The 13,325-nt window shown below is 43.3% G+C and overlaps 1 long non-coding RNA gene across 1 annotated transcript; it reads right to left on the bottom strand.

The window, feature by feature from the left end:
* Nucleotides 1–11,450: 11,450 nt before the first annotated feature.
* LOC117806552 lies at nt 11,451–13,087 on the bottom strand. The gene is made up of 2 exons (XR_004629688.1): nt 12,810–13,087; nt 11,451–12,225 (listed from the first exon to the last, which is right to left on the bottom strand). It is a non-coding gene; the product is annotated as an uncharacterized LOC117806552 (long non-coding RNA).
* Between the last annotated feature and the right edge of the window lie 238 nt (nt 13,088–13,325).

Below are 13,325 nucleotides of genomic sequence, written 5' to 3'. Positions count from 1 at the left end.
AGAGGGTTTTTCAGGAATGCCAAAAGTGTTTTTTTGAGCATAAACTTTAAAGACATGTTTTGGGGACCTCTTAGACCAATATATATTGATGAAAAAAGCCTGATATGTCACCTTTAAGGTTCACCCAGCTGACATGAAATCAGCCTGATGAAAGTCCTACATTCATTTAACTGTCAAGCCGGCTTACAATGATATGAGCAGCAAAGAGAAAGTCCTAACTCAGTCTTATCCGGGTGTATCAAAAGAAAGAGTTCAAGTCTTCTTTATTGTCAAATAAACTGCAGTATGCACCAGACATACTGAGGATTTGATATTACCCTTCTCTCAGACCCTAACAATGACAACAACAGGTAAACATAGGAAAGCTAGAAAAAGATTTAAAATCAATCCATCAATTTAAAATCAAAGTGACAGGTATTAAATACATCTTCCGATGCACCTGAACACATCATCAGTGATGTAACTGTAACCACGGTCAACTGCACTTTACTGCAGCTGAATGGTTTAATAAACTCTGCGTTGTGTTTTCAAAGGATGCAGGAGGCTTGAAAGAGTATCCAGACCAACACTTTATATCTGAACAGAGAAGGACATAACAAATGCTGGTCAGTTGCACAGTGGCTCGTTCAGTGTTTCATACACCACACTACAAAGAACAATGACAAGGTTAGCTACTAGCTTGCTAGCTTAATTATAAATGTACACAGTGCTGCGTTCTGACACTCACCTCCGGCAGGTCTATACACACTGGCACAGCACTAGAGCTGCACAGCGAATATATACCTTGGAGAGGGGGCGCTCTAGAGCCACGAGTACATGTATCAAACCATTACATACTAAAGCAAGTGGGAGAATATGCAACACAATACCCGTTACATAACCAAGGGTCATCGAGTGTTTCGGGTCTTTCAACATCAGACACTCTCACCCTGGCGACCCAGCTGCGGTTGATCAGACCGCAGCTTGTGCTCAGGTAGCATTCGCTTCTCCCCATGGCTGTGATCTTCGGATCCAGAGCCATCTCGAGGCCTTCTCAGCTGCTTCGGTGGTGTTCTTGATCGCTCTGCTCCTTGCTGCTCCAGTAATGCCCAGTGCACTTAGGGCTTTGTGGAGTGAACGCCCCACAAATCCCCTGCAGCCAACCTCGATGGGCATACACCTAGCCTTCCAGCCCTGCGCCCGACAGTCAATGGCCAGGTGTTCGTATTTTGACCTCTTCCTTTCGCGGGCCTCCCCCAAGCGGTCCTCCCATGGCACTGTCAGCTCCGTTATGACGATGTTCTTTGTGCACTCTGAGACCAGGAGGATATCTGGTCTCAGAGGTGTGCTGACAATGTGTTGAGGGAACCTCAGCTGTCTCTCCAGGTCCACTGAGAGCTGCCAATCCTGTGCAGTTGCCAGGATTCCCGCTGCTCCCTTCTTGTAAGCTGCCCTGGGCTGTTCTCCTGCTTTGACGAAAGCGATCATGCTGGTCTTGTTGCACTCGGCTGCAGCTGCTGATTCCTTTACTGATGGCTTCAGCAATCGGTTTCAGCACCGGGTTGTGGCGCCAGGTGTAACAGCCTTGGCCAAGCGCTCTTGTGCAGGAGCTCAGAATGTGCTCCAGAGTACCTCTTGCTGAACACAGCTGGCAGTCTGGGGTCTCCACTTTCCCCCAGGTGAAGAGGTTCGCTGGGCTAGGCAGAACGTCATATACTGTTCGAATCAGGAAGGTGATGCGGTGTGGCTCAGCGTTGATTTGGGAGGGGGTCAGTGACCGGGTTAAGTCTGTGAAGGGGGCACTATGGGAAGAGGGGGCAAAACAGGGAGAGAGTTCAGCATCCTGACTGCCTGGTGGATCAAACTGTCCCTCAGTCTGCTGGTTCTGGCCCGGAGACTGCGTAGTCTCCTTCCTGATGGCAACAGGCTGAAGAGGCTGTGAGACGGGTGGGAGGGGTCGCCTGCTATGTGCAGAGCTTTTCAGGTGAGGCGGGAAGAGTAAATGCCATGGACGGAGGGAGGGGAGAGAGGCACCAACAATCTTCTCAGCTGTTCTCACGATGCGCTGGAGGGTCATTCGGCAGGACATAGTGCAGGCCCCGTACCACACAGTGATGCTGCTGGTGAGAATGCTCTGGATGGTGCCCCTGTAGAAGGTGCACATGATGGGGGCAGGGGCTCTAGCTTTCCTCAGCTTGCGGAGGAAAGTAGAGGCGCTGACGTGCCTTCTTGGTCAGTGATGCGGTGTTGGTGGTCCAGGTGAGGTCTTCAGTGATGTGCACACCCAGGAACTTGGTACTGCCCACCCTCTCCACAGCAGCACCGTTGATGGTCAGAGGAGCGTGCTGGGTGCGTGTTCCGCACGTTCAGAGAGAGATTGTTGTGTCCGCACCCACAAGACCAGGCGGCTCACCTCAGTCCTCACCTCAGTTTGTCTCATCCCTGTTGTTGATGAGACTCACCACCACCATTATTTATCACAATGCAGAGTGTAAGCTTGTAAAACGTCTCTTACAGAGGATCTCTTTGTTTGCTGTCTCAACATTTCCAAAGCAATATGTCAGCATGATTGGTTGGTAATCTCTTCGTAGAGTGGACATGAATATTTTGATCATTTACAAAAAACAAATCCACCAAACCCAAACTGAAGTCTTATTTTCCTAACTTGTTCTGAAGTACAGAATCCATGCCTGCAGTTTTTTTTTCTTGATGCCAATATATCTCTGATACAGGAAACAAACTTCTTCATCTGAAGGTAACCAGATGATGAATTAGTTTGTCAACACCAAGCAGCAACCTAAATTTCTCCTCTTTATATTCATGGGCACTGTTCAGAGGGGTGAACTTTTTAACAACTCGTCCGTTTTGATTGTGTTGAGACCACACATATACAGACTCTAAAAACTTTACTTTTTCTCTTCATTTTCAATAAACATCCTGTCCACACCAGAGGGTTTTTGATATTCCTATGTCCACACCACAACACAGAAATGGTGCCTGCATAAGCATGCCTGGCCAGTAGGTGGCGATAATGTGTAATCAGCGTGTGACGTCAAACACCATAGAAGAACATAGTGTGTGCATGTTTGTGCACCGGTATAATGACAGCAAGGTTTCCTTCTAAACGTGCAGTTAAACTGAACATAACTGAGAAGACATCAACAAACTCGTAGCCCTTCATCTTGACACACACACAATACATATAAACAAAATTTGTAATGCGCAGGTTTGTCAGTGTTTCCCAAAATCTTCATTTTTGCTGCCTAAATGAAAAACAACAAAACCTTTGTTTAAGAAACCTCCATCGTGGAGGGCGTGTTTGGATAACTTTTGTTTTCAGTGACATAGAATGAAGTCTACGTGTGCATGCAAGGCCAAAACAGAAAAAAACTGTTGTCAAAAATGTCCTTATACAAGTGGGCGGGGCCTCAAAGCTCCTGGCTTTACTGATTTGGCTGATAAGTAGGAGCGTTTAAGTTGGTAGCCAGGACGCCCAACACCCATCCCACCTCTTTGCCAGTGTGACCAACAGTTAGACTGAGTCAGCATTTGTCAGTATGGTGACTGCCACTGTTCCAATGGGTGACGTCACTGAGACTCCATCAGTGTTTCACACACAGTCTGTGGTTGACACCTGAAACCAAGAAATGCGTCCTCTTATTGATGAAGCAGCCTTCTCATTAAACAGCTAAACAAAGCTGATTGGCTCCACCTGCCAGATCAGTTTCACACGTGGATCTGAAACATGTCAGCGCCAGGGGTGCATCTCGCTCAGCTGGAAGTGAAGCTTCCAGCAAAGCGTCTGCCCCCTGGTGGCTGGCTGCAGTATAGGTCAAAACTCAGTCTCCCCCATTCATTTGAATGGGGCTGCAGTCACACTTTAGAAAATAAATACAGTCATGGCCAAAAGTTTTGAGAATGACACAAATATTACATTTTCACAAAGTCTGCTGTTTCAGGGTTTTTAGGTGTTTTTCTCAGATGTCTCTATGGTATAATGAAATACAATTAGAAGCATTTCAAAAGAATCAAAAGCTTTTATTGAGAATTAGACAGAATTCATGCAATAAGTCAATATTTGCAGTGTTGACCCTTCTTTTTCAAGACCTCTGCAATTCTCCCTGGCATGCTGTCAATCAACTTCTGGACCAAATCCTGACTGATGGCAGTCCATTCTTGCATAATCAATGCTTGGAGTTTGTCAAAATTTGGGGGTTTTTGATTGTCCACCCGCCTCTTGAGGATTGACCACAAGTTCTCAATGGGATTAAGATCTGGGGAGTTTCCTGGCCAAGGGCCCAAAATCTTAATGTTTTGTTCCCTGAGCCATTTTGTTATGACTTTTGCTTTATGGCAAGGTGCTCCATCATGCTGGAAAAGGCATTCTTCATCACCAAACTGCCCTTGGATGGTTGGGAGAAGTTGCTCTGGGAGGACGTTCTGGTACCATTCTTTATTCATGGCTGTGTATTTAGGCAAGATTGTGAGAGAGCCCACTCCCTTGACCGAAAAGCAACCCCACACATGAATGGTCTCAGGATGCTTCACTGTTGGCAAGAGACAGGACTGATGGTAGCGCTCACCTCGTCTTCTCCGAACAAGCCTTCCTCCAGATGCCCCAAACAATGGGAAAGGGGATTCATCAGAGAAAATGACTTTACCCCAGTCCTCAGCAGTCCAGTCCCTGTACCTTCTGCAGAATATCAGTCTGTCCCTGATGTTTTTACTGGAGAGAAGTGGCTTCTTTGCTGCCCTCCTTGACACCAGGCCTTCCTCCAAAAGTCTTCGCCTCACTGTGCGTGCAGATGCACTCACACCTGCCTGCTGCCATTCCTGAGCAAGCTCTGCACTGGTGGTGGCCTGATCCCGCAGCTGCAACACCTTCAAGAGACGGTCCTGGCGCTTGCTGGACTTTCTTGGGCGCCCTGGAGTCTGTTTGGCAACAATTGAACCTCTCTCCTTGAAGTTCTTGATAATTGGATAGACGGTTGACTGAGGTGCAATCTTACTCGCTGCTATAAACTTCCCTGTTAGGCCCTTTTTGTGCAATGCAATGATGGCTGCACGTGTTTCCTTGCAGGTAACCATGGCTAACAGATGAGGAACAATGGTGTCATGCACCATCTTCCTTTTAAAGTGTCCAGTCACTCAATCATGACAGATTGATCGTCAGCCTTGTCCTCATCAACACCCACACCTGTGTTAATGTGTGTGACACCTGTGTGTCATTGAAATGATGTTAGCTGGTCCTTTTGTGGCAGGGCTGAAATGCAGTGGAAATGTGTTTTTGGTGATAAAGTTCATTTTCAAGGCAAAGAGGGACTTTGCAATTAATTGCAGTTGAGCTGATCACTCCTCATAACATTCTGGAGTATATGCAAATTGCCATTATAAAAACTGAAACAGCAGACTTTGTGAAAATTAATAGTTGTGTCATTCTCAAAACTTTTGGCCATGACTGTACAAGTGGTACGAACGTTTCTCCCATCCGTATGCTGTGGTGATATGTAGTTAGTATTTGACTGTTCTGTGTTCAAGGCCTCTTTTTTCTGAAAAGTTTCTTTTTCGTTAGTTATTAGAGTTTAAAAAACGAGGTTTTACTTCTGAGTTTCCTTTGATTGACACCTGCTGTAGAGAGAAACTCCATAGGATCTTGTGACGCTACGCTGTAGGGCGGAGCTCGTTACAGTGGCAACTAGGGGTGACCCCAAATAATCGAATATTCAACGATTCGTTCTAACGAGTCTTAGTCGACTGCCAATCTCATAGTCGAATATTTGCATATGAAATGTGGATCTTTCCATTCAAACCATGGGGGTGCTCAATGTCTAATTTTACATTATTTTCCTGTTTCCCTTTAAAAATAGTGTCTCATATATCCTATTTTGATATAAATATAGACTTATTTAATGTAATTCTGAGAACAGCTCTTGAAATGTTAAATCTCCTTAAAGTGGTAATTAAATCTCCCCTGGTAATTAAAGGTGGACTCTCCCATTTAGCGGGACCTGTGGAGCAGACGTACCTCACCTGGCCTTTAAATTTTTCTACGTTCATGGTAGCTCAAAATGTCAGGAAATAAAACTTCAGTTGATCCTAAAAACTAGTGATGAAGATGAGGAGCAGCTTCATGAAGAGGGCTGTGAGATCAAGGATTACCGGACCACACAAAAACTGTACGGGGCCAAAAGAACCAGGAGGGATACCCAAAGCTGCACAAAGCCTCAAAAACAATCCACAGCATCCCATCCACCTCCACACCATCAGAGAGGATATTCTCAAAGACAGGATTTACAGTCAACAAAGCAAGGAGCGCACTTCTGCCCGTACACACGATGGTTTTCCTCACTTACAGTTTGAAAAGACTCAAGCGGACAAAGACGAGATGAAAGACTGTTTTAAAAGGTTCTGTTAAGAGATTTAAAAACCCTTTAGCTGGTTCAGGTTTGATTTTGAACATTATACAAATGTTTAGTCTTAAGTTGGACAAACTACCCTCTGCAGTGCTGCTCTCCTCTGTGTGAACACTGTTTAAATATCTCCTGATTCCTTATTCTATAGTGGAGCGTTGTTCCATGTTTAACTGATGGTGGTCTTATTTGAGTTTTCTCTCCTTCATCACCTCGTTGTTTTTGCAATATAGATTTAAAAAATCTAAGTTTTATACTTATAATATTCTGTTGTCCCTTTTACTTTAAGCTATGAGTCTCTTAATTGTAAAGGGTTATGTGTAATATTGTCATGCGGTCACCATCATGCAGACTTTGGGTCAATAAGGAAAAACAACAAACATTCCACTATTCATCCACTATGGGCAAAATCTGATGAATCAGATTCAACTAAGCAAATCCTTAGTCGGGCTCACCCCTAGTGGCAACACAGAAATTCTGTGGCTTCACAGACTCTGGCTGCACAATGGCTGCGCCCTGGAGCAGGGTTTTTTGGCTTCAGAACCGTACAATGGGAAAAGGCAGAGCAACGCTGTCCTTTTATTTACAGTCAATGGTCAGCGCCCATAGAGGCAGTATTTTGGCTTCTCAGTTTTTACAATGGGACGAGATGGAAGCACGCCGTCCATAACCACCAGCTCTAGAGCCTTCCACTCCACTATAGGTACAGTGTTCTAAATATAAAACTATATGAGTCTACGCCTGCAAGAGCCTTCAGTCCTTTACTGACTGCTTCTTTTTGAGGAACTATGTTACAGCCAATTCTAAGAGCGTCTGAATTACACTTGCTCCTGGTAATCCATCCCTGAAATGTTGATCGTTTATGCAGAATAGTTGCATTTGCTGTTATATTTCGCAGACTCCTGCCTTACTGTGCATGGGTGAGGTCAGATGAGACCTTAATGCACAAGTATCCTCAGGCGTAAGAGCATTAGGAGCCACACAGATCTAAAGTTAATGTAAAACCATAGAAAGAAACGCAAGCAGAGAGACTGAGTTTATTCTGAGCGATGTTAGTTTCTCTGCAGGTTTCTTTCTTATTCACTGTCTGCTCTGTCAGAAGAAAGAAGTCACTTTCGAACACCTCAAGTCTTTTCACTCGTCTTGTCCTGAAGCTGAACCTTTAAAGACACTTTTGGTGATATTCATGATTCTCCTCCTTCTTTTGCTCGTTCCGTTTCTCCTTCTGTCTCACTTTTTTCCTCTTCCTCTCAGTTTATGTGAGTAGAATCAGAATCACCAGCTCCTGGCTGCTGGATCAGTGTAATACAAAATAATCCCTAATCCCTGTTTTGACACCACAGAATCTCATTAAGGTTCTTAAAACAGTTCAGATGTGTTGTCAGATTTTGAGTTCTGCGGTCTCTGTTGTGTTTTGTTGTCACAGTTTTCTTATTAGGTAGCTATTTATTGGTCTACCTTTCTATCCCGTCCAGCTAATCCAATCAGACACTTCCCTGACATCACCTTTGTGGCGTGAAAGGCGGAGGCCAATTACCGGCAGACAGCAGAATTATCACGCTTAGTTTCCCGTGGATAGCGAATGCTGACGGTGAGCCAAAGGAAACAGGGAGGAGAAATTATCCTGTCAAGACGCTGCTGCAGCTTCAGCCATCCCACCAGCACGGACACATGAAGCCTCATTTTAGTGTCAGGATGGAGCACGTGCTTTTCCCATTAATGTCCCCTAAAAAAGAGAAGAGGAGACACAAAATCCTAAACCAACTGACACCTGACAGCTCAGGATGTGCGAACAGAGTCTCCTGGAAAACATTTAATTGCTGGCAGTGAGAAGTGGAGGTGTGAAAGTCTTTCTTACGGCAGTATGGAGATGCAAAGCTTTTGAAGCTCATTGACTCTGAGATTATTTCTTTTTAGTGTCAGTCACGATGTGTAGGAGTTAGTATCTTTGTTTCTCCAGCTTTGAAGGCGCCCACTATTTTTTAAGCTCTTAAAACAAACACGACAACTCAACTGCAAACTAGGCTTTCAAAATACAGAAATACAAATCAAAGTTCATCTTCAAATGTTCAGAATTTTATACCAAGTTGTTCCTTTTTACAGCTTAAAGGTGACATATCATGCAAAATGGACTTTTTAATGGTTCTCTACCTGAAATATGTTTCCCTGGCATGTCTACAAACCCCCCGAGAATGAAAAAAAATCCATTCTGCCCCTGTTCTGATTTCTCCACCTTTCTGTAAATGTGTGTGAAACCAGCCGTTTCAGACTTCAGTGTTTTTGTTACGTAACAACAATATCCGGTCTGTCACGGAGTCAGAGCTCGGAGCTTGTTCAGCCCATAGACTGTATAAAATAATACTGAATCCCCACCTCCGTTTTTCATTACCTGCACACATGTGTGCTAACAAGGAGCTTAGGAGGGAGGCATGCTAGTTGTAGGCTGTCTTAATAAACACAAAGGTCGGTTTTACTCCCCACGTCTGCAGATTTGAAGATCTAGTGGATGATTTTTATTTGTCATGGATAAGTGCTAGCGCTAATTAGCATAGCCATATAGCTATATGTTCATAGCTGTAGCTGTAGCTGTAGCTGTGTACCAAGACACACGTCGACATACTGACAAATAAAACAACAAGAAACACTAAATCTGTGACCAATCCTTCAGAAAGGTCCTGCTGCCTTTCTGGCAGAGGTCGGTTTTACTCCCCACGTCTGCAGATTTGAAGATCTAGTGGATGATTTTTATTTATCATGGATAAGTGCTAGCGCTAGTTAGCATAGCCACATAGCTACATGTTCGTAGCTGTGTACCAAGACACACGTCTATATACTGATAAATAAAACAACAAGAAACACTAAATCTGTGACCAATCCTTCAGAAAGGTCCTGCTGCAGGCGCCTCTCCATCAGGATCAGATTCTGGATCAGATTCAGAGGGTTGAAGTAACGTGATCTCTGAGCAGCCGTGTATATTCAGCCAACATGTAAACATTAGATCAACGTGCTGGACAGCCGAGGCACATCCACTTCCTGAGGGGGCGTGGTCAGAGAGAAAACAGAGTGTTCTGATAAGGAATGAAGAAGAGGGTTTTTCAGGCATTCCAAAATCTGATTTCAAAGTGTTTTTTTGAGCATAAACTTTAAAGACATGTTTTGGAGACCTCTTAGACCAATATATATTGATGAAAAAAGCGTGATATGTCACCTTTAAATTGTTATTATTCTAAATGTTAGATAAAACAGATATTAAGTTGAAAATGAATGCGCTGAAACATTACTTTTGCCTCTTCTGTGACGTTACAAGGGAGGATAAGGGGACAATTAAAAAAGAAATGAGTTGAGGCTTTCAAAATAAAGTTGAAATATTATTATAATAAAGTCTTAAGAGAAATAAACATTAATTTATGAGGAAAAAAAGGAAGTATGATAAAATAAAGTCATACATTTGTGAGAACATCCTTAAAGCTGGGGTTGGTAATCAGATTTAGATCCACTTTTTGTTATACTGGTTAAAATGATCTTTATGTCCTGATGGTAATCAATACATGATGTGTTCTTAAAAAAGAGGTAAAAAAAAGCTGCTATCTACAGCCGGAGTAAACCTGGGAAAACACTAACCAATCCCTGCCATCAGGACCCAAATGATGAAACCAATCAAATCCCGTCCTGCCGTTCTGCCCGCCTCCTGCACGTACATTTCCCTGGTGTGCACTCCCCCTCTCCTGCCTCTGCTTCCCCTGACTCTACTGACGGCCCCTCTCGCTCGACCTCAGGCTTGTCCCCTCTGACCCCATGAGGTGCTTTGCTCAGGACTGTACTCCGGATCAGAGTCTAGACGAGCCGATATGTGAACACGTTGAGTTTTAATAACCGGTCACTATCGGCCGTGATCACGCCAACCAACAAAACAACAATCAATGTTTGAATGAATGAAGAACTTCTCCTCTTGTCTCTCCTCTCTCCCACTCACACACTCTACACCTCTCCTGATGCCTTCACTACCAGTCAACACTGTAGGAATTAAGAACATCTACACTGAACACGTTTAACAAACAGTAGAGTTGTTACAGTATTATATATGTGTTATAACTTTTCTCCTGATATCGTGTCACCAGTACAACTTGATAATGCTAGCATGACAGTTGTGAGTACTAACAGCAGCCATGTTTGTTTGTGTTTTTAACTTTCACTATGAGAATGTTTTGCTGAGGACCGGTTTTAAATCACTCACCATCAAGCGAGCCGGATCCTCCCCTGGTGGTGAAGCTTTCAGCAGTGTGTCTGCCCCCTGGTGGCTGGCTGCAGTATAGGTCAAAAAATCCATCTCCCCAATTCATTTGAATGGGGCTGCAGTCACACTTTAAAAAATAAATAGCGGCATGTTAGACGGAGTCCTGAGGAAATGCTACATTCAAATTCATGCTAGTTTTTCGAGACTACCAACCCTAGCTTTAAACAAGTTGTAAATATAGAAGAAACGTTGCACATTCACATGAATAAACTTATACATTAACCAGTTTAAAGTTGTGAAATTACATGAAAATTTTGAAAATGTACAAGAAAAAAAAACAGGTTAATGAGATTAAAGTTGTAAATTTAAAATAAAACTGCTAATCTAGAACATAATGCTGCAGGAGCCTGTGTTTGCTAACTGAGCCGTCAATCAGTCATCTTTTCTTCATCAAATAACTAATTAAAACTAAACTTCTGCAAAAAATGAACACCTGCTAACAAATCAGCATTATAAGGACAAACTGTCACAACAGAAAGCAAGACTGAGAAGAATGGATTTGATGTGTATTTCAATTTTGTAGTCTGACCCATGTTCCATCTGTTATAATGGAGGAGGCAGGGTTTAACGCCTATAATGCAGCTGGTTGCAGCTTCACTTGGTATGCTGTTGTCCATGTTTCCTACAGTCTGTGGTGGGACTCAGAGGAGATGGTACACATTTAGTTTCACCAGCATAAGGAAAATAATCTGGTGTCTACATGAAAAGTAGAGGATTTTTGTATACCTCTTGATAGGGACCAAGCAGTAAAGCACAAGACACAGGTGTAAGTTTTAAAGAGAAGTGGGTTTTTATTTTACCCCAAATTAGGCAAACCAAATTCACAAACCAAAATTATAAGAACTAGGCCTATAAAAGAGGTCAACTTAATGTAGCCCACCTCTACCCACTGTTCTAGGTAAGGGCTTCCTAGGTTTTCTATGTAATATTAGAGACTAATATAGGTCAACTACTTTATTTAATTTACTGCCTCTTAAGTCCTACCTATGTACTCTTTAAAGTGTTATATTACTTACTACACCTTTAACACTCTCAGTGAACCGATCACAGACACACACACACACTTAAAAACAGGCAAAATGACCAAACAGTAAGTTAAATGCAAACTTAGAATTTACTTAACATGTAAGCAAACAATATTCACATCTGCTCTTAGATTTTATACTGTAATAAACTATGTGAGGGGCCCACTCACCAATCACACACACACTCACACCAGCCGGCTTATTTAACCATAGAAACCTTATAGTTGCAGGCCTGAGCGATGCTTGGGAGCGATGGGGTCCAAACTTAACGGATGCTTCACGCTATGAGCAGACAAAATAAACAGTACCGGTTTAAGTAGTTCAGTGCGTGGTCCAAGTTCACTGGAAGAGGAGGAAACAAACCCCGTGTCCTAAGATGGCGGCGAAATCCCCGTCTGCTGGTCCAGGCATAGACTCCCGTGAGCGATGTCCGGAGGAAAAATAAAATAAAATACAATCCAAAGGCACTCTTCTAGCAGTCTCTTAGCACTTCGGTCACGACCATCACGAGCTTCACCTCCAGGCCGGAATGATGAAAAGTAGCATTAGCAAGCTGAGTTAGCTAAACTAGTCCTCGTGCAAAGCATCCACTTAGCTAGCGAATGTTAAAAGTCTGTGTGCTAAACCGCTTCAAAGTACCACAAAACACCCTACTGAAGGACAGACTTCGAGCTGAAATGTCCATAGGTAATCCAAAAAACATGAAACGAGTGTACATTACCGACCATTGGGTTAATGATCAACACAACTCTTTCATTCATTCACTCGAACAGCGGCGCACACATTGCCGTCTCTCGCGGTCAAATTAGCGCATCACCTCTCCTCTCTCACTCACGTCAAGCTACAGCCAATGACTAGCAGCGGTTGCATACACAGCACTTCCTGTTAGCTTTTCACAATAAAACAGAAATACAATACATCAAAAGCATTTTATACTTTACTTGTTTTTAACTTATACTCCGGTACTTTTAAGAGTTTTTAAACCTTTTTTTTTAAACTGTAACATACCTTATGAACTTTATCAATGCATATTTGTCTGGGTTACATTAACATAACTCAATTAACACAACAAAAGGTGAAATGTGAGCTAAACAAACAGACCTGATACAATTCTTCTTCTTCTTCTAATGGGATTCCGGCAGGCTGTACACTGGGGAGTGTAATGCTGCCCTCCACAGGCTAGGTCTAGCACCTACTTACAGTCTGGCATACAGCCCAGTTGATTTTAAGAACCGTAGCACCGCCCGACAGACTAGCGGAGCCTGCGCACCAGCGGCAAATATGGTTCTACAGGAAAAGGGAGAGACCTCCAGGTCCGACAATTCTCTGTACAGAATCTGCCTTTCATGCCCATATCTTACACAAGAAAAGAGTACATGCTGCACTGTTTCAAGCGTCCCACACTGACATAGCCCATCAGGGTGTTTCCCTATGTATGACCTGATACAATGAGACATCAAGGAACTTATATAGTGGTTGAGCCAAACCAAGTTTAACTCAAGGGGTAAAAAGAATGGACGCTTAATCAAACTGAATTCAAAGTAATACTAACTAAGCCCAAACCCCCCCTGTGACATCAGAGCAGATGGTCTGCTCCACTCAGGTGGCTTCAGCATA

The sequence above is a fragment of the Notolabrus celidotus genome, chromosome 22 (genome assembly GCF_009762535.1).
Source record: "Notolabrus celidotus isolate fNotCel1 chromosome 22, fNotCel1.pri, whole genome shotgun sequence".
NCBI classification, from domain to species: Eukaryota; Metazoa; Chordata; class Actinopteri; order Labriformes; family Labridae; genus Notolabrus; species Notolabrus celidotus.
This window is presented reverse-complemented; position numbering and strand designations above follow the sequence as displayed.